General features: G+C 46.7%; 1 protein-coding gene across 2 annotated transcripts in view; it reads right to left on the bottom strand.

Moving 5' to 3' along the window:
* The window catches only part of TBL1XR1 (TBL1X/Y related 1), a 103,015-nt gene extending 97,238 nt beyond the window's left edge, over nt 1-5,777 (bottom strand). For both annotated transcript variants that reach the window (XM_054282791.1, XM_054282792.1), the window contains exon 1: nt 5,490-5,777. The gene's annotated coding sequence lies outside the window, so the exon portion shown is untranslated. The remainder of the gene's footprint in view (nt 1-5,489) is intronic.
* Nucleotides 5,778-22,024: the final 16,247 nt, after the last annotated feature.

The raw sequence follows: 22,024 nt of genomic DNA, 5'->3' as shown, positions 1-22,024 counted from the left end.
TCCAGCGATAGGAAATTACACCCCGTGTGTCTGCATATGGCACACGGGTGTGGAGGGGGTCTGTAACACACTGACACTGAGCAGAGATTGAACAGAGCCTCAGATCATAAAACAAAAAATCCCACACAACTGTTTTCTCTGGATGATTCTGATTTTTTACTGCTAGACATTACTAGTAAGCAAGATTGCTCCTCTGCAACATGGAGACTTCAGAATTACAACAATAAACACAAGTCAGAGCACACAACATAGCCTTTTACTAATACTGCTCCCAGGAACAGAAACTACACCCTCACGGGAGTTTGCAAGAGCCTGCAAACCACACACAAGAGTTGATTTTTAGAAATGCTAAGCACACACAGAGACTGCCAACTTCACATGCAACTGCGGGGACTCAGCATCTTTGAAAATAAGACTATTAATATCTTACTTTGGAGATGCAGATGCCAGCTTATACTCTTCTTAAAAGGAGTCAAGCTTGCACCAAGCACAACTACAGCACAAATTCAGGGACCGGATCCCCACTGGCACCGCACCTCCAGCTCCTGGAGGCAAGCAGGATACAGAGAGCACCAGGAAGGGCCATGGGCAGGCACCGAACCACACAGCCAGGCTGACACCCAATCTGCCTGCATTACTCATCCTCAAAAAATGGCGTGTTAGGCCAATAGCATACCTAGGGATGTTGCTTCTGGCATTCAAGCTAACGTATTCCAAAGGACCTCAGTATCTCCACTTAGTACTGAGTTTGGCCACACACAATTATATCCAAATTAAATTGAGACTCTTTTGAAAGACACTGCATATATTGGCCAAGACAATTCCATAATGCTCCCCCTCATCACTCTGGAGCTTCTTTCAGTAAATTCTTCAGAAAGCTACACCAATTCAGAAGACTTTCTGATTTCTACTTCTACAGGTAAGGAAATGCACTCAAAAGTCCTCCCTGCAATCAGCCCATCCAAGAAAAAAGCGAGCAGGTGTGAGCTGCAACACCAGCAATTTCACTCCTTGGCTAGCCAAGACAGCAAAATCCTACACACCCAAACAATGTGTGAATTTTCCCCTACCATTACACAACCTCCAGCTTGGAATGACCACTTCTTATCAAGGCAGAATTATTTTTAAGGCTCCTTATCAATATAAAAAGCCTAAAGGATGTCACAGAAAGGTAAGTGCTAAGGTACTAAAGACAAAGGTTTCAGAGTGTAAGCTGAGTTACGGTTCTGCAGATCCTTCCGAACCAGAGACACATTTAACCTGAGCTCAAACAAGGCCACCAAGACTCTAGGGCATTTTGTATAAACAAGCTCAGCCTTGTTTTCCTTACAAGTGGGAAGGAAAGGGCCTTCTCATCTTGGATTAGACACCACAAGGCAGAACCCTAAGAAGTTCTCCAGTTTTCATAAAAATTGGCAATTTCCAGACCAGATTTTCAAACCTTTTCACTCAAGCTATCAACTCTCCCAGAGTGACAGCTATGCTGCCTCATTTTCACTGCTTCTTACCTCCAGTTAGCTAATTCAATTTTGCAAAATTAAAGGAAAGCCATATAGTCCCCTACAATTTCATATCAAAAGATATTCCTTATTCCTCATTTCATTGTCACACTTTATCTCAGAAGAAACCAATTATGAAATGAATAAAGCTGTCTCCATCTACTCTGGTCAGGATCACTTGAACCTTTTTCTAGTAAAATCACTTGTCATTTAAGTGACTTTACAGAAATTAAGACCATCTAACTTCATACTTCAGCACTTAAAAAACTGGGCACATTTGGGACAGGGGTAGCTAAATCAACAGCAGAAACACAGAAATGGTTTCTTCATCACCTGTTAATTTGAAGCTACTACATTAATGCAGCAATGCAACTCAAAACCAGAAAAGAGCTGTCAATCATAGCTCCTAATGGGAAGCTCCTGACACTCCTTCACCTAACACAAACACTTAAATTTGTATTTAAAAATGAGCACGCAATGAGTATATTCTCAGAGCAGTTACTTTTTGCAGGAGCCAAACATGCATAATTACAGAGTGTGCACACACACACTTTCACTTCTCTCCCAACCTGCAGCTACTTGCATGAGCTGATGTTTAGGGCACTAAATACAGCCATTATTACACCCTGAACTCGGGGTGCAGGCATGTGCAAACACACACCCAGTGAGGATGGCCAGCACAGACCAGTATCACACCACTCCAAATGAACAACGTGAGTTAGATTATCAATGAGTCACACTTGGGTACGATACATCTCACAATCACAATATTGCAGTATTGACACAACACTGACCTGCAGCACACCCTGTCCTTGCTCTCCTCTCCAAAGCACAGACCAGACCACGCTACCACCACCACCTTATCCCAGCTGGGCAGGGGAAGGCTGGCAGGAGACTTGTGTCTGTCTCTGCTCCGCCTGCCAGCAGTGTCCTCGCCAGCAAGGTGTCAGAATTCACACAGGCACCACAATCCTCAGCAGCTGAGGGACCAGGGGGGCAGAAGAGACAGGCCAAGCAAGCAAAAACTGCAGGGGTGACTGTCACTTGGGATTCCCAACAAGCAGAGGAATCAGTGATGAAAAGGTGTCACACCCAGCAGTACCTCAGCCTTCCCAAGACACTGTACAGTGCTGTTGTACCAAAACAGCACCGGGGTAATGAAAGATTCACATCCTACTGCCCACCACTAATACAAAACACACCCAACTTCTGGGAGCAACTTCACAGACAGCTGCAGAGCTCATTCAGCTGAACGAGCCCAATGATGTTCACAGAGCTGTGTGCTTTACAGGACTTCCTGACTTGTGCACGATTACATCCTTGTAGGATGCGGGTCTTTACTGCCACTACAGAACTTACAACAGCAAACACGTTCTGACTCAAATGTGAAGTCCACGTTCTATTGAATTCCAGACCAAAATGAAGTTAGGTAAAATAACTCAGTGTGCTTTACATTATTCAGATCTGTTCTTCCTAACTTAAAACTATTATCTGAAAACAACATTATCAGCAATTTTGGCCATTTCCCCTAATCTATCCAGAGCCTCTTTTATGCTTAGGGCTGTAGCACTTTTTAGCATCAAACTCTTTCATGATGGGAAAATGACAATGAAGTATTCATTCAAGTATTGTTGGGTACTTAGCGCTTATACCCTGCCTTACAACTTCAAAGCATTACACAAACATCAATAACTACCATATATAGAGTAAAACTGAAAAAGTATTCATATTAAAAAAGAAACTCACAAGAAAAAAAAATCTTAACTACCTGTTTGAACGGGGGCGGGGGGGAAGCTTAAGCAACAGAATCTTCTGTAATTATTGTATTCTTTATGCTACACACATGCGCTATGGCTGTGCGCATTCAAACAAACAAAAACTATACACGCTTGAAAAGTCTTAAAAATAAATTATAAAGCCCAAAAGCCAAACCCCAACTCCTTTCATAGATTTAAATTACACTTCCTTCTCCTTTCCTGAAGCAATGAGAGCTAAGTGTTCTCCAGGTGTTCCCAGTAACAGTTTGGGAGGCAGGCCACCAAGCTCCCAAGACAGAGTACCAGAAAACACGGTTCTCATGGAGAAAAATCCAACTTCTCCCAAGAAAACTTAAGATAGCGACAGTGTACCAGCTCAGGTGACCTTAGGTAAATAATACAAAATGTTGCCATTCCATTAGAACTTAAACAAAGGGAAAAAAACACGAGAGAAAACCACAGAAAGTTTGTTTCGATCAATTGCAGCGCACCACCTGTGCCCTAAGCACCATTAGCAGCCCCTTTTTTTCAATGAATAAGAGCAAAAACCCCTTCACAGCTCATCCACAAACACATACCCACTCACTTAAATTTAAGGACGCACACAGGAGCTTGCAGTCCAGTCCTCATTTGGAATATATTCCAAAAAGCCCACTAACACACATGTCCAAAGGAAGGCCCCAAACCCAACGTGAGCCTCATGTGGACAAGCCTTTGGGTTAATCAGAGCAAGAAAAGGGCACCAAACTGCCCCAAAACCCAGGTACAACCAAACCCCAAACACCAACTTCGCACATGGCGCCCTTGCTGCTCAAGGAGCACAACTCACAACACCCAAAGAGCAGAGACCATCAACAGCAAAGAACCTTTTTAAAGCACACAACGTGCTCAGACATTTATTTTAGCACGGAAGGACAGCAAAGCGAGTCAGACAAGCCCGCAAAACTCTTTTTTTTTATGCAACAAAGACCTGTTTCTCCTGATCATGCCTCCCATGCCTTAACAATAAGGAAGGAATATGTTTTGTGATCCCCTCCCCCATAAATCAGTTAGGAATTTGATTTACACAGACAGGAAAACGAGGAAGTCGAGCACACTGGAGAGTAGTAAAAACTTCACCAGCAAACTTCACTTTCCTACACAGCGACCTACAAACCAAACTTTCCTCTAGACTCACGTGTCATCTGCAGCAACCAGCCCCTGCCATAAAGCACAGACAAAGTTTTGCTGTTCTGGGGATAAAGACAAGCGAGAGAGAGACTTTTATTCTGTCAAGCTGCCTTAAAAGGAAATTCGGTGATGAAAGATTAAATTCACCTGGAACAACACGATAAATTTTAACCCTTTCGAAGGTACAACAATAACAAGCCACATATTTCAGGACTTAAATCCTCCAGCAAGAAAACAGTCCACACTGCATCAACCGTGAGAGCCCCTCTAATTGATGCAACACACAATTTACACCAGGGTTTCGGACAGGGATAAGCCCTGGGAAGGAGAGACGCTGGGAAATGGGGATATATAAGGTTATTTTATGGCCCGAAACGGGCCCGCTCGCTGGCACCGCGGGGCACTGCATGTTCCACCCGAACTTCGCCGCCGAACTGATCAATAACTTGGCACTGGGGGGGACATGGGGAACGGCCCGGGGTGGGGGCGCATCCCCTCCCCAGGAACGGGAGCGGGGATGGGGGAGGGCTCCGCCAGTGGGGGAGGGGAAGGGCCTCCCCTCCCCCACCCCGACCCGGCCCTGCCCCCCCCCCTTCCCCTCCCCCCCCCCAAAGTAAATATGCGGGAAGGGGGGGAGGGGAAGCCGCTCTTCCACACAAATCGGGCTAAAAATAGGCCTCTCGCCATGGCTCCAGTGTGCCATTCGCTGCCGAGGCCGGTGTCCCCCCCATCCCCCCGCTCCATTAAACCTCTTCTTTTTTTATTTTTTTTTAATTTAAAAAAAATGAAGGCGGGTGGGGGAGGGGAAGCCAGCGGCGCGGGGTGGGGGAGGGGAAGGGATAAATATGTGTGTGTATATATATATATGTGTGTGTGTCTGTATATATATATATATATATATATATATATACACATGCACACATATTAATAAAAACGGGGGGGTCACAGAGGCGTTGTGGTCCCATCCCCCTCCCGCCCGCACCGACACAAACAGGGCGGCCGCCCCCCACCCCCATCCCCGGCCCCTGCCCGCCCCCGGGGCTCGGAGCCCCCCGGTTCTTACCTTGCGAGCGGCTGCTCCCCCCTTTCCCCGGGAATGGAGGCACGAGGAATTCACCCTGGATTGTCTCTCCTCCTCCCGTGTGTTTTATACCGCCGCGTGTATATACGCGCACATCCCTGCCTGTGTGAGTGTGTGTGTGTGTACACGCGTATAGTTATCGATTATATATATATGTATATACACACACATATATATATATATGTATTTTTAAGGTGTCCACACCGAGAGGAGGAGGAGGAAAAAAAACACCAGGAAAAAAAAAAAACCAACAAAACCACCACACACACACAGGAGGAGGAAGGAAAAAAAATACCCAGCGCGTAGCGCTGTGATATTCAATTATATCCGAGCCAGGGGCCGGGGGAGGGGAGGGTGGGGAGGGCGGGGGGGGGGGGGGGGGGGGGCCTGGAGATTAAGTCCCGAGGAAGGAGGGGAAAAAAAAAAAAGTAATATGTGTGTGTGTGATTGAGATTGAGGAGGGATCGGGGCGGAATGTGGGAGCTGTTACTGGGGGAAGGAGCCAAGCGGCGCGGAGCAGCCGGCGGCCCGCAGACACTCCGGGTGCCCGGCCGCGCCGAAATGGGCGCCGGCGGAGGGAAGGGAAGGGAAGGAAGGGAGGGAAGGAAGGAGGAAGGGAAGCAGCGGAGCCGGGAGGCGAGGCCAGGCGAGGAGGAGCGGCCCGGCCCGGCCACACAAGCCCAGCGCGGGGGTCGGGAGGGGGACCCGCTCCCTGACGCCTTCCCCGCCGCGCCCGGCAGTGCGGGAGGGGAGGGGAGGCGGCCGCGGGCGAAGGGAGGGAAGCGAAGGGCAGGCCGCCCGGGCACGGCAGGCCCCAGGCCGCGGAGCTTTTCTAGGAAAGACATTAAACTGCGCTGCCAACAGAGCTTATGTAAATGCAGGATGTAACATGGTGGTTTTGCCTCTCTCCTCGCAGCCCGTCGCGGTTGGCGATGGCACCTGGCACCGGGATCCAGCCCCGTGTGGGCACCCCGCTGCCGCCTCTGCTCTCTCGTTTCATTTAATGAAAATAATCCTCCGCAGCACTAATGCAATGTCCTACCTGGGCGCTGCTCATTTTTACAATTGAAATGCTGTTTGTCATCTATAGGGCCGCATTGTTTGTTTTTGAAAGCGAGCTTTGTTAATCAAAACCACATTCGTCACCAGGCAGCCCTTTCCATCTTAAAATGGTTTTGCAAGAGCATTTCACACTCTTGGGCGATGGTCCAGCACTCTCATGTCCGGACATTGGCACCCGTGCAGAGTCCCAATGACCACAAACCCTGCACGGATGCGATGGCAACATCCGAGGTTATCCCAGCTCATTCCAAGGCTCTCCACACACCCCAGCCCAGCTCTGGTGCTGCTCAAACAGGGCATCCACATCATCACACTCAATTTCAGAAGTCGATTTCACCTCAATTTCACTGCAGCTGGCAGTGGGTAAAGAGATGGTCATGAATATAATGCCTTTTTTTTTTCCTTTTTTTTTTTTCTTTCTTTTTTTGTGGATAGAGTATTGCCAGACAACTATGCTAGTCCTAAGGCAGAATTTCTGGATTTTACCTTCAGTCTAACACCTGGGATATACCATAGGCAGATTTTGCCTACCTGAGCATCATCACACAGGCAGATGGGGTTCATCGGCTCCACAAAGCCTTGGGTAGATCACTGGGTGTAGGATCCTCTCACAGTACTCATTTTCTTCAGGGTCAAAACCATGCATTTTTCCTTCCTTTATGAAGGAGAATATTTAAATACAGGCCAAAGTTTTGTAAGGAAACCTAAATCTCTCTAGGAGAGCCAGGAAGCATATTTGTAATTGTAAATCACTTGGTGTCCAGCATTTATTTGTGTAATGATTTTGGTGGCCCAAATGGGCAGCTTTCTTTTCTCACTAATGGTGTGTAGGCTGTCTGCTTTAGGTACGTAAGAGGGAATAGTTTTGAACGCTATATCCAGTTCAGCTCCAAAATTTGCTGAAAGTCAAGAAATTTAAGAGGGGAAGAAAAAGTGGCAAGGCTCTCATTAACACATTCATGCATTATAATCTTAGATCTGTCCATGCTTCTAATGGAGTTTGACCTCTTGATACTCTGATTTATTTCCCAGGTGAAAGAAGATAAGCACTAACAGTGTGTGGAGGAAGGGGAATGGGAATATAGCCTAAGGCAAGAGGAAAAGGGAACTCTTTTGGGGGACTGAGGGACAGCAGGGGCCTCAAGAAGGACGTGTGAGAAGTCCATGAAATGGGAATGAGAGGTGTGACGTTCAGAAAGCTTGTGTGAGAAACGGGGGAGGGAGAGTCCCTGAAGTGTGCGTTGTTTGGCCCTCAGGAACTACAAACACTGTCTTCCCATCCATGTGCCGAGCAGCGACAGCGCGCTGAGCTGGAGTCATCTGGCTGGAGGTTTCCGTGCTCTGGTGTTCTCCAAATGTTCAGTCGCAGCTCTGGGGTGCCAGGCTCTCTTTTTTAACACAATGACGTGCTCAACCGGGCAATTTCCCGAGAAGCTCTGCTCTCCAGGAGGTGCAAAGTGAATTCTGGTGGATTTGTGCTTTAATAGTTGTCCCCCATCTGTTTTGTTCTGGTTTCCCTTTTTTCACGAAGGCGAACACTCCGCAGGACTGCACAAAGGCCCCTCACTCTCCGTGATGGGCTTTAGCCTTTGCAGCTCTCTGGCCCAAATGTGCAGCTGGATTCAGAGCTACAGGGGACATTTCCAGAGTGCATGGGAAGGAGGCTCTTGCTCTCAGAGGTTTCCAAGAACGGATGTTGGGTAACATGGGGCAGTTGAGCAGGTTGTGGTTTACAGCAGATTGTTCGGTGAGTGAGCTGAGCTCAGGGAGTTGGCTTTGCCTTCTGGGAGAGCCACTTCTAAACAATAGCTCTTGTTACACTTCCCTTCCCAAAGTAGCAAGAAAGGTTGGACAAAACCCCAACTTTCAGATGTAGAACTAGAGCAGAACTGAGGTCTTGGTTCATCTCTGTGTTTGAATAAAAGCATGCTTCTGAAGTTCTTCAGTGACAGCTGCTCATGGCCAGTGGCTCCATAATCCCAATGACTGGAAAGTCTTCTCATGCCCATATTTTTAAGACGCATCCTTAAAATAGTTGAAATGACTTGTAACAGGGAGTGCTCGGCCTACCAAGCACATATAAGCAAATATTTGCAATAACTGGCCCAGTGTTTGCACAGCACCAAGCATACTGCCTGGACTCCATAAATAATAATACTTGGCACTTGCAGAGTGGTTTCCATTTTCAAAGCACTTTAGTCATAACCCTTGACACCTATACGGCCTTTTACATCTTTACAAGAATTAATTAATCCTCACAATGCCCTGTGAGGTAGGTATGCACTGCAATAATAACAATAACAACAATTAATAATTCATGCATTCTACTCAAAAATCACTTCAGGGATTAAAATGCATCTGTAATACTTGGGGTTTATTAACATTTTCCAGCAAATAATAAAACCCATGCTATTGTGTTAAATCTATATAATATCTATCCATAAATCTTGTGCAGATTGGAGCGAGACTGAAGGCACAGCGAGGCACCAGCACATCAGCAGGAAGCAGATGGCTGGCTCCAGAAAACTTCAAGCCCAGTCCACACACAACCCAGGTGCCAGAGTGGAGCTCACCACGCAGGGCAGCACGTAAATAAATAGCAGCGAAGCAGGAAGGCTCTTTGTTCATTTTTAGCTCTTGTTGATGCAGGGGCTCCCCAGGCCGGGTGTGTGTGACCCCATCGTGCACAAACAGCACCAGGAGGGTGCAGGCGCTGCTGGGTGAGGGAGGGCAGTGACTCAGCACGGAGGGCAGGGAGGAGCCTGGACAGCACCAGGCAAACACTTTCCCTCCGCGCTTTCCCTCGTAAAAATTACCATAGCGCCTTTGATATGCAGGCAAGCCCCAGTTAAACCTGATATTTAAACCAGCGGGACTTAAACCCTGTTGACTTAAACAGAAGAACCGTCAGGCTCCCACGGGGGAGCTCCGGGCCTGGCAGGGCAGCGGAGGGACCGGGCTCCCCACACGGAGGGATCCCCCACAAAGATGCTTTTGTCACTTTGCATCCCAAAGTGGATTAATGTGAACCACAAGGGCACTTTAATCCTAATGAGCAGGTACACCGACACCCCAGCAATTCCACCAAGACTTCCTCTGGATCAGAGGCACTGAACAGTCCGGCCTAGAGGCCTTCATACTCCTGAGACCTGTTTTTCCCCTTAATTTGAAGGAGATATCAACATTAAGAAAAAAAAAAAACAAACCTCTAAATTATTTGTATTGTGCATACTGACAAAGGAGATGGAGGTTCACTGGTTTGAAGGCAGTGGTTTTATTCCTTTTGAGGCTGCTGACAATGGCTCTTTGCAGGAGAGGACATGCTGGAAAAGAGCTTCTTTCTGAGAAGGCAGCATCTTCTGCCTCACCTTAGCATAAATTTATTGGTAATTCATCATTTATTAATCATATATGGTAAAAAATGTCCAACACTGGTGATCAACATAGCACTACCACTAGATTCTTCAGTTGCTTTAAGGCATACACACACGGATAACCCTGTAGATCTCCATGAGCCAGGGAGGAGTCAATCCAAAAACAATCATCTCATTGATACACTTACCAGATCGATTTGGGAGGCTTCTGCTTCCCAGAATAAACAGCAGGAGCAGAGGAGCAGCATGACCAGGTGAACAGTCCCTCATTCACAGCCAGCTCATGAACTGTGTGATCCAAAGCCATGAAGTGGCTCTTTCAGAAGTTTCAGGACACGAGTTGTGCTGCTCAGAGCATGTTCAGCTCTCACTCAGTGTTCAGGCATGAGAACTGCTCAGCACCTCCCTGGTGCTCAGAGCTTCTGCTGGACATGGCTGCTGGCCCCAGCCCTTCTGCACAGCAGCAATTTCACCTTGCTATTTTCAAAATCTACCACAGGACCCCCAAAAAAGGTCAGGACTGCTGCAGGGTGGGGATGCCTACCAAACAGCCTGGCCTCACTGTTTTATTGCTGCCGACCTCCCACCCAGAGGGCCATCATTCCCTAAAGGCTGTAAGAGAAACACAGATGTGTGTGTGAACATGTCACACCAAGGAGAGCTTCCAGATCAGTGCCAGAGGAACGGAGTTTTAAAGGAAAATAAGAGATGCCCACTGCCTCAGCTCCTTCAAGCACCCTGCACCAGATTCCTGCACCTTGGCTTCTATTGGGCCACATGGTCCCTTTTTTTTTTTGTAGAGGAAAACCAGTGGGTTTGTTGCTGCAGTCCCAGGGCCTTCCTGCCCATGGAGGGGCTGTTGTGTGGGGCAGAGAATGTTCCTGCCCACCTGAGCTCCCACTGTGGTTCCTGGCACAAGAGAGAGGACAAAATAAAAGCTGAATGTCATCCCTCACTATCCACAATCCAGCCCCAGGAGGATTGGTGGAGGTTTCACACGAGAAGAGGAGAAAAATGAGTGAACAGCGTGAAAAGGTGCTGATACAGACGTCACTCTGGGAAGTGACACACACTGACCTCAGAGGGTTTAGTTATTGCAGGTGCAGCACTGTAGCTTCACTGTGAAATGGGGTTCTTACAGGCATGGCAACAAATTTGTGTTTTGGCTTTAATAATTTGCTAAGGATTGGGGTTTTTTGTTGTGCCGGATATTTTTTGGTTTGGAGTTTGGGGATTTTTGCGTATGTAAATATGCACATTTTTTAGGATGGAAAGAAAATGTTACTTCTCAGACAGAAACACTGAAGAGGCCCCTGTTAACTCTGAGGTTATGGCAAAACTCCCTTCACAGCAGGGCTGTAACTCAGATGTTACGTCCTACAGTGGCTGAGCAAATCCAAACTTGTTTTATTTTAACACGGTTACGAAAAAGGGTGTGTCCCAGCTGCTCTGGCATACCTCTGAAGTTTCAAGCAAGACATATCTGGTCCTCGTAGGAGATCAAACAGATTATCTCACAGGCTCAGGATGTGGTTGCAAAAAATTCAGTCTTGTAAGCATCATAGTGAATCATAATGTAATCTACATCACTTGGTGTAATTACTGCAGAGTAAATAAAGGCACAAGTACAAAAGGTATAATACTTGTTATTTACCTTGATCTCTGTCACACACTGTTTTAATATTTCCTGTGAGTCCAAGAATCCAGCCAACCTGAAGGAAATTTCTCTTTCTTGCCCATACTTAAACCCTGCTTTTCTTTCATTATGCCAACATTGTTCTGGTTTTTATGTGAGGGGAGGACAGAGCCAGGACTGATTCTCTCCCTAATCAGAGTCCTGGAAGGCTTCTCACGTGGCCTTCAGCAAGCTGTTTATTATCAGGGCATGAGCTTCTATCTATAAAAAGAGAGGACTAACACGGCTACCAATGGTGATTATATTATTGTTAACACATAATTATCTATCTCACAAGAAATTGGGAGGGTTAATTAGTGTTTATGAAGTATTTTTAAGATGATAATATTATTTATATGAGGGCTATACATTATGCCTTGAAGACAGCAGTTGTTGAAAACCACTTTCTAATTAGATATTGCTAATGATAGTGTCAAAAAAGTGTAGAAAAAATATCAATAGGTACACTTGAACTGGTTTTATTTCTTAAATTATTTGCATCAGCTGCTTTCTTGTAGACAGATATGCTATATCCACTTACACCAGATGCTAAACATTGTTTTCTAGCATATTAAGCATAAAATGAATGATGAAGGTGGCAGTGCCAAAGCACACCCTGCAGTATGTTAATAGACAACTTGCTCCAGTGATTAAAGCCCTTGAAGTCAATAGAGGTTTTGTAGTTGTTGGGTTGTTTTTGTTTCCCCACCCCGCTGGGCAAGGATTCCATCCTGGATCTCCAGCCTTGTCTTTCACTGCACATCACTGATGTGCTTAACACTTAATTAAAGCACACCCAGGATTTATTCCACTCAATCCCCTAGCAGAGGGTGACTGCAGGTACTCAGAGGGAACTGACAGCAGCATGAGCCCAGCCAAAAGGATGACTTCACCGGGGCTTGCCGTATTTCCCCTTTCTTCAGTCAATTATCTACATTTTATTGAACATCCACTTCTTTCAGTTTTATTCTTGAGGACTTCTGATAAGGTATCAAACTTCCCCAAGCCAGCTGTAATCTTCACCCCCTCCCTATGACAGTAACTGTGAGTGGCTGCAGTAGATTAAGCAGCACATTCCCAGAAAACATTTCCAATAGAGACCAAATTTTATGAGCTGTGCAGGCATCCTGTGTAACGTTCCTAGCAGGTACATAAAACACGTCAGGGTATGAGCAAAAAGAAAGATCAGACTGGGTAGAGCAGTGCATTTAGGAATAGCTGTCAATATTTCATAGTGCTTGATGTGTGCCATACCGTGAGACCAAAACTCACACACATTAAAAAAAAAAGAAAGAAAAACAGACACACAACAAAAAAGGAAAAAAACTCCCCCCAAAACCTCCAAAAATAAACACACAACAACAACAGCAGCAAAAAAAACCAACCAAAAAACAAAACAAAACAAAACAAAAAAAAAAAAACAACAAAAAAAACCAAACCCAAATCTCACAGTGGGAGAATGAACTGAGAATTATTTCCTCAGCTGAGCCAATATTTCCTACAACATGGCTTTCTGCTTTCTGTGAGTCAGCCTTTTTGTGCCATGGAACTTAAAATAGTAAAAGTGAGATAACAGTAGGCTTGTTGGAAATAGAAATTTTCAAGGGATACAAGCAAACACACAGAAAAAAAACAACTTTTGGACCTCGAGAGTGGTGATGAGCATGATGGCGATCTGCTGGTAATAGATTACTGCAAGAATATATCAAATAATCCTAAAAAAAAAGGTGACATTTATGTGAGATTGTAAACCATGGAGAATGCCAGGTATGTGGGAAGCACACCGCAGGGAATTCAGCCACTCCCCAATCCTCCTGCAGCACTTAGGGCAGAGAGCACAGCTCCCTGACTTGTCTCTTTCTCGCTCTTTGATAAGCAGGAGTGGTTTCATCCCAACCCCAGCACCTCCTTTAATTTTGCTTATGCTGCTGAGAAGCCCTGGGCCAGCAGAGAGGAACCTAAGGCAAATTCCACACTGATTCCACATAGTTCAGGACATGACTCAATAAATACACACAGAAGAGGAGGGAGAGTATTTCTAGAGGCAGAGTGAAGCAGGGCATGGGCTAGCAGTTATGCAGACTTGTTGGCCACATACACATCCACATCAGTGCTTCTTCAAGGGCTATACCTGCCAGAAATCAGCTTAAAGCTCAAATGAAATGCATCTCCCTCCAAACCCATCACCTTCCTATTTTCCTTACATGATGTGCAGTGCACCCACACAGAGAGTTCCTACTGGGAGCAAAGATCATGCACCCACTGCTAATTCTGCACTGTCAATTAGAGGTGATTAACAGGCAGAAGGGGAGGAGCCCTACTGTGGCCCCACTGCAGCCTGTCTGAAAATTAAGATTGTTAAAATGTACCCAAAATTAAAAAGGCACCTCCACACACCCCAGGTCTTGGCATAGTTGGAGTTGTCTCTTTCCTTACTGGCTTAATGAAGCCACCTCTACAAGTGCCCTGTCCACCTCAGATTTCATCTGCTTGCTCATGGTCCATATGGATAAACTCCCTCAATTTCTCTGTATTTAGGTTCAATATATAACATTTGGTAATTTAATTTGCCGTGGGGCATTTTGCAAAGTAGTGGCCCCTCACAGATCCATAGCATTTGTCTTTTCTTTTTAATTTCTTCCTATCAAATACGGATCCTGTTCTGCAAGGCACCAGGCAGAGGCAGCTGCAGCAGATGTGTAATGTAAGCAAAGCAAGCTGAGGCACGGATACTGCCTGGATTTACACAGCAGGTTATTTGTAAAGCTGAGAGCAAAACCTCCATCTCCTGAGCCTTGCTGGGGGAAGGCTCACTCCATCCAGGCTGTGTCTCGGCACTGAGACCCAGAGTTTCCACGCAAGCACCTTCTTCCCCTTCATCACTCAGGAATTTTTATTTTAAAAAGTCTCCTAGGACGTAAAAAACTTTTCATTTCCCACATCCTGTCATTAAGCAGCTGTACTGCAAACAATGAATGATGACAAACCAAAGCAACAGTTTTAACTGAAGCAGGATTACACTTGGCATTGCTATTTGTTATGTGGCTTACTGGACAGCAAGACAAATGTGTGCTTCTGCTGCCCTTTCCTGCTGCCAGCTCCATCCCCTATTAATACATAATGGCACGATTGCAGAGAGCACCACAGCAGAAAGAGCTGCAGGATGAGACCCCAAAAATTAAATGGTGTCTGGGCCAGCAAGGGCTGGGAGTCTGCAGGCTTGGATAGGACCCTTGGTTCCTCTGGCTGAGCTCTCACCTCTGGCACTGACTCAGTGGCTATCTGATGCTTCAGGAGGAAGAAAATTATTTGGACAAGGCTTCTGGTTCATGGTGCCCTCATACACACACACACAGGGAGACAGCTGTCCTGACCTGGGGGAGCAGCTCACCAGGGAATTGTAACCAAAATCCTGCTCCCTTGCACTGCATTATTCTTCACTGAGTAAGGTGAAAACATAACCAACCCACGCCTGATTAATTATCAGACAGAACTTGCAGAGGTTTAAGTAATCTCACACTTTGCTGGTGCATCCTCCAAAGCCTGCCTGGTAATGATGATATATGGCTGGGAGCAGAAATGCCATTTAGAAACTGGAGGCACAGAAATATTCACCGAGGAGGCTGCCAGCGTTACACAAATGGATGTAGATGTGTAATCACATAATCCTGCACCAACTTGTGAAACAAGAGGCTCAAATCGCTGCAGCCAGCAGGGCCCAGAGCTCCCTCCCCAGCAGGAGGGATGGCAGCCCCTGTGCAGGGAGTGTGAGCCCTTCTGAGGGCTCAGTGCAGCCTGCAGGGCCAGCCAGGACCCTGGGCAGCCCCTGTGCAGGGAGTGTGAGCCCTTCTGAGGGCTCAGTGCAGCCTGCAGGGCCAGCCAGGACCCTGGGCAGCCCCTGTGCAGGGAGTGTGAGCCCTTCTGAGGGCTCAGTGCAGCCTGCAGGGCCAGCCAGGACCCTGGGCAGCCCCTGTGCAGGGAGTGTGAGCCCTTCTGAGGGCTCAGTGCAGCCTGCAGGGCCAGCCAGGACCCTGGGCAGCCCCTGTGCAGGGAGTGTGAGCCCTTCTGAGGGCTCAGGGCAGCCTGCAGGGCCAGCCAGGGCCTGCTCCTGCCACCCCCTCCCTGAGCACAGCCTCAGGCACCCAGGATCCCCTCAGGGGTCACAGCCAGGGCTAGGACAGACCCTGCACACACAGCAACACTGAGCAATGCCTGCTTGGAATCCTTCTTGGGTCCTTCTGGGCCATCTCCCCGTGCAAACACAAGACCCATTCAGCCCAGGTCGTATCCGCAGTCGATCAGGAGTCAATGGGATCATTCATGTCCCAAAAACCCTGTGCATGCACAAGTTGTTCCTTTGGCAGCAGCCTGGAGTGACACTCCCAGCCCCTGCCATTGCAACATTCACACTGTTCCACCTCAGTGAGGTCCACAGCTCTTGGGTAAACATAAGTAAAGGCAACATTATGGCCCCATTTTGAGTCCAAGGTTGCAAATGGTATTTCTATTTACTATTGAGCATCTCTTTATTCATCAGATACATTAGAAAATCCATTAAAGAAGAAATTAGGGATCTAATGACCTGCAGAGTCATTCAAACCCAGTGTTTCAGATACAGGCATCAAATATAGTTCAGTGCCTGCATCTCCTCTTGGCTGATGACTCACTGGAGGTGGGAGCAGCGTGATGAGACAGCCTTACTCACCCTGCACACTGGGAGCACACACAGCCTGCAGCCATCACAGCTGCCCAGGGCTGGAGAAACCACGGGGCTGTGCCATGGGCAGACAGGGAGCAGGGCGAGGGCAGAGAGAGCAGGGAGAGCAGTGAGGGCAGTGAGGGCAATCTGGGCAATAAGGGCACTATGGGCAGACAGCTCACAGCCAAACTGCTGGGAACTGGGGTGGCTGGGAAGCAAAGAACAGCATGGATGGCTGTGGGATGGTTCTGTGTGTGTCTGTGTGTGTGTGTGTGTGTAGAATGGAAATACTTACAAAACAGGAGTGAACTGCAGCACATCTGCCTGGTAGCTCAGTCTGTCCTGCAGGTGTAGCAGGGACAGTGACTTACCTGTGGCTCTGCACTCAAGGGCAAGTTGACAACAGCATTTCACTGTAGCCACACCTGAGGTTGGAGCAGCAGCTCCCCTCCCACAGCAGCTCTGAGCTGGCACATCCCCAGCTCCTTCATGTTCTGCCATCACAGCACTACAGTGAGAGCAGCTTTTCCAATAGGACTTTATATCCCAAGTCTCTTCCTAAAGCTGACACCAGCCAAGTTTCCCAATCTTAAATTTGCAGTGAGCTCCATAAATTCTTTGAGTGCCAGTGTTGTATATACAGCTCTACACTTGAACTGTGGCTTTGTGCTGCTCCATTTCATTAAACAAGCTGAACAATTCAGCAGCTGGTTTTTATGCCTCCAGGCACTTGGGTCATCTCTGACTTTTACTTGTCTCAAAGTTCACGTTTGCAATGAATGGCTTCTCTGGACAATGAGATAAAGTAAATGATAAAATCTTCCCCAATGAAGTGGCTCCCACCAGCACAGAGCAGGGAACAGGCAGGGCTGGCACTCCCCTCACATCACATTTTTGCCAGCAGTTTTGCCATTTTTTGTCCTTCCTTTACCAACATCTGAACTGGGGGAGAGCTGCACCATCCCCAAATCTCCACCCCTAGTTCAGCGTGACAGCAGAAGCCAAGCCACAAATTAGCTCTCCCCTTCCAGAGGCATAAGAGAGTCCTTTTCTGCCTTGGCTGCACAGCAGCAGCATTTGCTTCCCCCACACCCCAGCGAGGAAGGTTTTGCAGCCTTGAAATGAACTGAAAAGATCTCGAGCAGGAGCTCAGCTCAGCTCAGCAGCTTAGAGCTTGTCACACATCACATCCCCATCGCTTTCAGCTGGGTCTGAGACTGTTTTGCAAGTGACTAACGTGGAGCTGCAAAAGATTTAAAGCTTTCTAATAAATGCCATGTCCCCCCTTCACTGCACACAGACACAGACACACACACACTGCATTATTCTAATGCCCTGCTAAGCTTTCTAACTCCTTCTTACATCACACGACATAATCAGCCATTTGGCCCTGAGTCAGTGTTTCCATGAAGCAGAGTCAGTGTAAAAAGCTTTCAAGGCACTGGGATTGTTTTTGCTTCTGTAATGCTTTAAAAATGCTATATCTTGGGACTGAAGACTATTCAGTGAAAACACGGCATTTCTGGATGCCTTTCAGTTCTTGCATCAGAAATGCTGGCGCTGGGAACCAAATTGTTCCCATATTTGAGCTTGGTACCAAAACATCAAGGTTTTGTTTGTGAAGTTTGTAAAAACAAATGACTATAGACTTGAATATATTAATCATGGGGAAACGGAAACAGCTCGAGAGGACTGTCTGGCCTGCTTTGTACTTTACATAAACAGCAGGTCTTTGCTCACCAGTGGCCACATTTTGGGCCAGATGAAAGCAATTAGGATGGCTCACATGTGTGTTCAAGACTCAAGGCAGTATTGGGCATGGCTGTGTTCTGACCAGCTCTGAAATGCCAGAGCCCACGGGTGACAGAATTCAGGGAGGTTTAGATTAGATATTAGGAAAAAATTCCTCACAGCAAGCTGCCCAAGGAAGTTGTGAAGTCACATCCCTGGAAGTGTTAAAAACACATGGATGTGGCACTTGAAGACTTGCTTTAGAGGTGAACATAGAGGTGGTGCTGAGTTGATGGCTGGACTTCAGGACCTTAGAGGTCTTTTTGGACCTTAATGATTCTATGAATCCCTTTAAGAGTCTTTTGAGGATCTCTTTTGGGATCCTCTTCCAGCTGCTCTATGGCAATTATATTCCAGCTTCTCAGCAGACGTGTCCCAGCACCCTTTCCTTATCCTTAGGGACACTTAGGTGCCATCAAATGTGGCGTGGGGACAGGGGTGGCACACTGTCCATGTCATTTGACTGCTGATAAGTATATTTATCATCTCTGCTTATTACATGTTATTACTCACCACTGCCCTGATTTATTTTGCTTTCCAAGGGGAGGAGTGGTGGAAACACTGTCAGGCCAGCAGCAAGGACAGCAGCACACAGGCATTTTGGACTATTTACGTTCATTCTTAGCCATCTCCTTCCTTTTTCTGTTTTTAGAAGCCAGAGTGCAATTTTTGCACTGGTTGCAAAGACTAAGTGACTCCAGTTGTAACTGCTGACAGGTTTAAATGTCATCTGAGAGAAGGAGTGGTGAGGAAGGCTGTGGTTTGAATTTCTAACAGGGAGCAGGAGCTGGTTGGATATTGCTGTTTTGGGGGGATGCTTAGGAAAGGACCAGAAGGTCTCTCTGCTCTGAAGTGATGCACGTAGCCAGCAGGAACAATGTTTTCTGGAAAAATTGTGTATTCTTAACAGAAATCTTCACAAACAGGTCTGCTGTCCTGTGGAAAATAGTAAATTTTTTCCAATAAAAAATGCTTTCTTTTTCCTCCTGGGAAGAGCTCCCAAGCCCAGCCTCATCCCCAGTGAGGCACCATGACCAGGAACATCTTGATTTCCATTTGAAAGGTCATCACATGGTGACACAGGGCTGTGTCTTGGCCCACAAAACTATCCAGCAAGAAAATCTCCCAATCAGAACTTTTAGCTTTGAATTGAAAGGTTTTGCCCCAGATCTTCAAGTTTCAAATTTTCAATTAAAGAATCTACATTCTTTGGGTGGGGATATTGGGGGGGTTTGTTTGTTTGTTTAGGTCCAGTAGAAAGGACAGTTAATAATTTCCCTTTCTCCTTGGGGTAGAGGTAAGCCATGTGTTGTCTCTAAAAACCAAATAATAGCTCCTGAGTGTATCTCAAAAAAAACTCTAATTTTTTTGATGGTTATTATTAAGCGACAAGTTTTATCTGCTCTTACCATCTCAGTACTAAGGGGGAAGTTGAAGAGTTTTCTAAGAACTTCTTAAACTGCCAGTGAAAACCAACATTAGAGATAAACCACAGTATCTGAAAATCAGAAAATAGCTTCTCTCCAGCTGTGTTATCAAGCAGCAGCACAGTCCTGTGAAGTGCATTCATTGTGCAGCGAGTGAAGAAAAAAACCTGGGGAAAACACTGGGAAGCATGAGGTGTATTTTTGGGCACCCATTGATGTGCACAACCTTCATCTGAGAAAGGGAAAAAAAGCTCTTAATCCCTCAGATATATCAGGATGTCTCCAGATTATCAGAATCTAAAATTGGAAGAGATTGAAAAGGTATATGTTTCTTTTATTTTAAAGAAATGTCTGCCAGAGTCTGCAGAAAAGCACTTGGCTGCTTCCAGGGGACGAGCCATGGTCCCTCCACTCAAGGCAGCTCCATGTGTGTGTGTGCAGCCCAGCAACCATGATAATATTTTTCCTGATAATTTACACATGTATCAAATTATAGAATCATTTAGGCTGGAAAAGATCCTAAGAACATCAAGGGTCCTTAAAAACAATCTCATTCCAACCCCCTGCCATGGGGAGGAACACCTTCCACTAGCCCAGGTTGCTCCAAGCCCTGTCCAACCTGGCCTTGAGCAATTCTAGGGATGGAGCATCCAGAGCTTCTCTGGGCACCCTGTGCCAGGGCCTCCCCACCTTCCTCTTTAACTACTGAATACAGCCTTGGGAAAGATAAATATTGGACCCAATTCAGCTCTGACCAGGCACATGTTATGTGTGGACACAAGCCACAGGATCTCATGGACCTGTAAAAGGAATTTCCAGCCCTGGCAACCCAGAGAAAGAAAAAAGGTTCAAGCAGCAGATTTAAGAGCAGCCTGAGCCCAGGGTTATCCTGCATTTTGGAGGCTGAACTCAAGTGGTGAAGGAACACCAGCCTCATCACCAGCAGTGCAGGGCAAGCACTGGCTCAGAGCCATCCCTTCTCCATCAAGGACAAACACAGATCTCAGTGGGGGTTAAAGAAGGCTCATTGTGAAGGCACAGCAAGATGCCACAGGTGTTATCCTCACAGAATCACAGACTCATCAAGGTTGAAGAGACCTTCAAGATCATCCAGTCCAACCATTAACCCAGCCCACCACAATCACCCCTAAACCATGTCCTCCAAGTGCCACATCCAGAGGCCTTTGAACAATTCCAGAGACAGTGACTCCACCATCCCCCTGGGCAACTTACTTCAATGTTTCACCACTTTTTAGGGATTTTTTTTTTCTAATCCCCAGCCCAAGGTTTAGCCTAAGGGTAGAAGGTGGAGGCAAGGACCATGACAAAGGCTTTTTGAAAAACACTGGTGTGTATTTATTTCAGTGTAGTTAGTTTGGAGCTACAGTAGGATAAATGGGCCTAAGACCTAGTTTAGATGTTAAAGGAAATGTATCTGACACTGACTTCAATAGACTAATTCCAGATTTATATTACACTGAGCCTAGAGCCAGTGAATACACAGCACAGTGATAATTATAGAGAGCAATATAGAAAAACAAATCACCATATTAAGAGAAACAAATAGATTCTGGAAAAGTGCCATGTTTTTAAACTGGGCCACAGTGACTCGGCCTGGTTGGTGCCTATTAGATCATCCTCATGTCCAGGCATTTGGTTTCTATATCTTAATCATGTTGAGAAGCTCAGGCAGAAGAAAGAAAAAGCAATTATCTTTCCCTTAAGAGAATGGTGTGTTTAAATAATAATAATAATGATGAAAGGACACTGAGCCAAATAAAAACCACAGCAAAATGAAGGGAAAGGCAGATTCGATCCGACAGGACTTTCTCAGGCTTCCAGAGAGCGTTTTCCCTGCCCTGCAAACCCCCCTCCCCCAGTCTCCCCAGTCCACACAAAGCCAGAAGTTAAAGGTAAACATCTGTTTCTGCTTGCTAACCTTTCTTTCTTTCCTTAGGAGGCTCTCACTGCTGACAAGGGCACTGCACGTATTTCACTCAAAAGATCAAGCGAGGATAAAGGGAGCGGTTTCCTGCTCCTCAAAGCCGCCCGTGCCAGCTCGGTCATGCTGCTTAAGCACGGCCCTTCGTCATCGCCAGCATGAATGAAAAGCCAAGCAGCCCTGGGACACAGAGAGACATCTCTTATAAATCAGAACACAGAGCTGACTCCTGGCTCTGACATTACCAAGCCACCATTTCTGACCTGTTTGTCATCACTCGGTCCTCCAGGCATAGTCTGCGCGAGCCACAGCGTGGAGGAGGGTTGGGAGCCGCAGGAATTCCCCTGGGAAGTGGTTCTTGCCCTTGGTTCTTGCCCTGCATGCAGCAGCAAGCACATCAGCTCCCCATCCCAGCCACATCCCTCCTGCCTCGCCGGGGGCTCCAGTGCTGCCCCTCTGAGCTGCTCCCCAGGCCCTGCATCGCCCTGTTATGCAATGCCAAGTGACATTTCATTTAGGCTGTTTCAGAGGAGCAGGAAGAAAAGAC

This window comes from Melozone crissalis, unplaced genomic scaffold, assembly GCF_028551555.1.
Source record: "Melozone crissalis strain CALT ecotype California unplaced genomic scaffold, PUWL_Pcris_2 ptg000034l_1, whole genome shotgun sequence".
Taxonomy (NCBI): Eukaryota; Metazoa; Chordata; class Aves; order Passeriformes; family Passerellidae; genus Melozone; species Melozone crissalis.
This window is presented reverse-complemented; position numbering and strand designations above follow the sequence as displayed.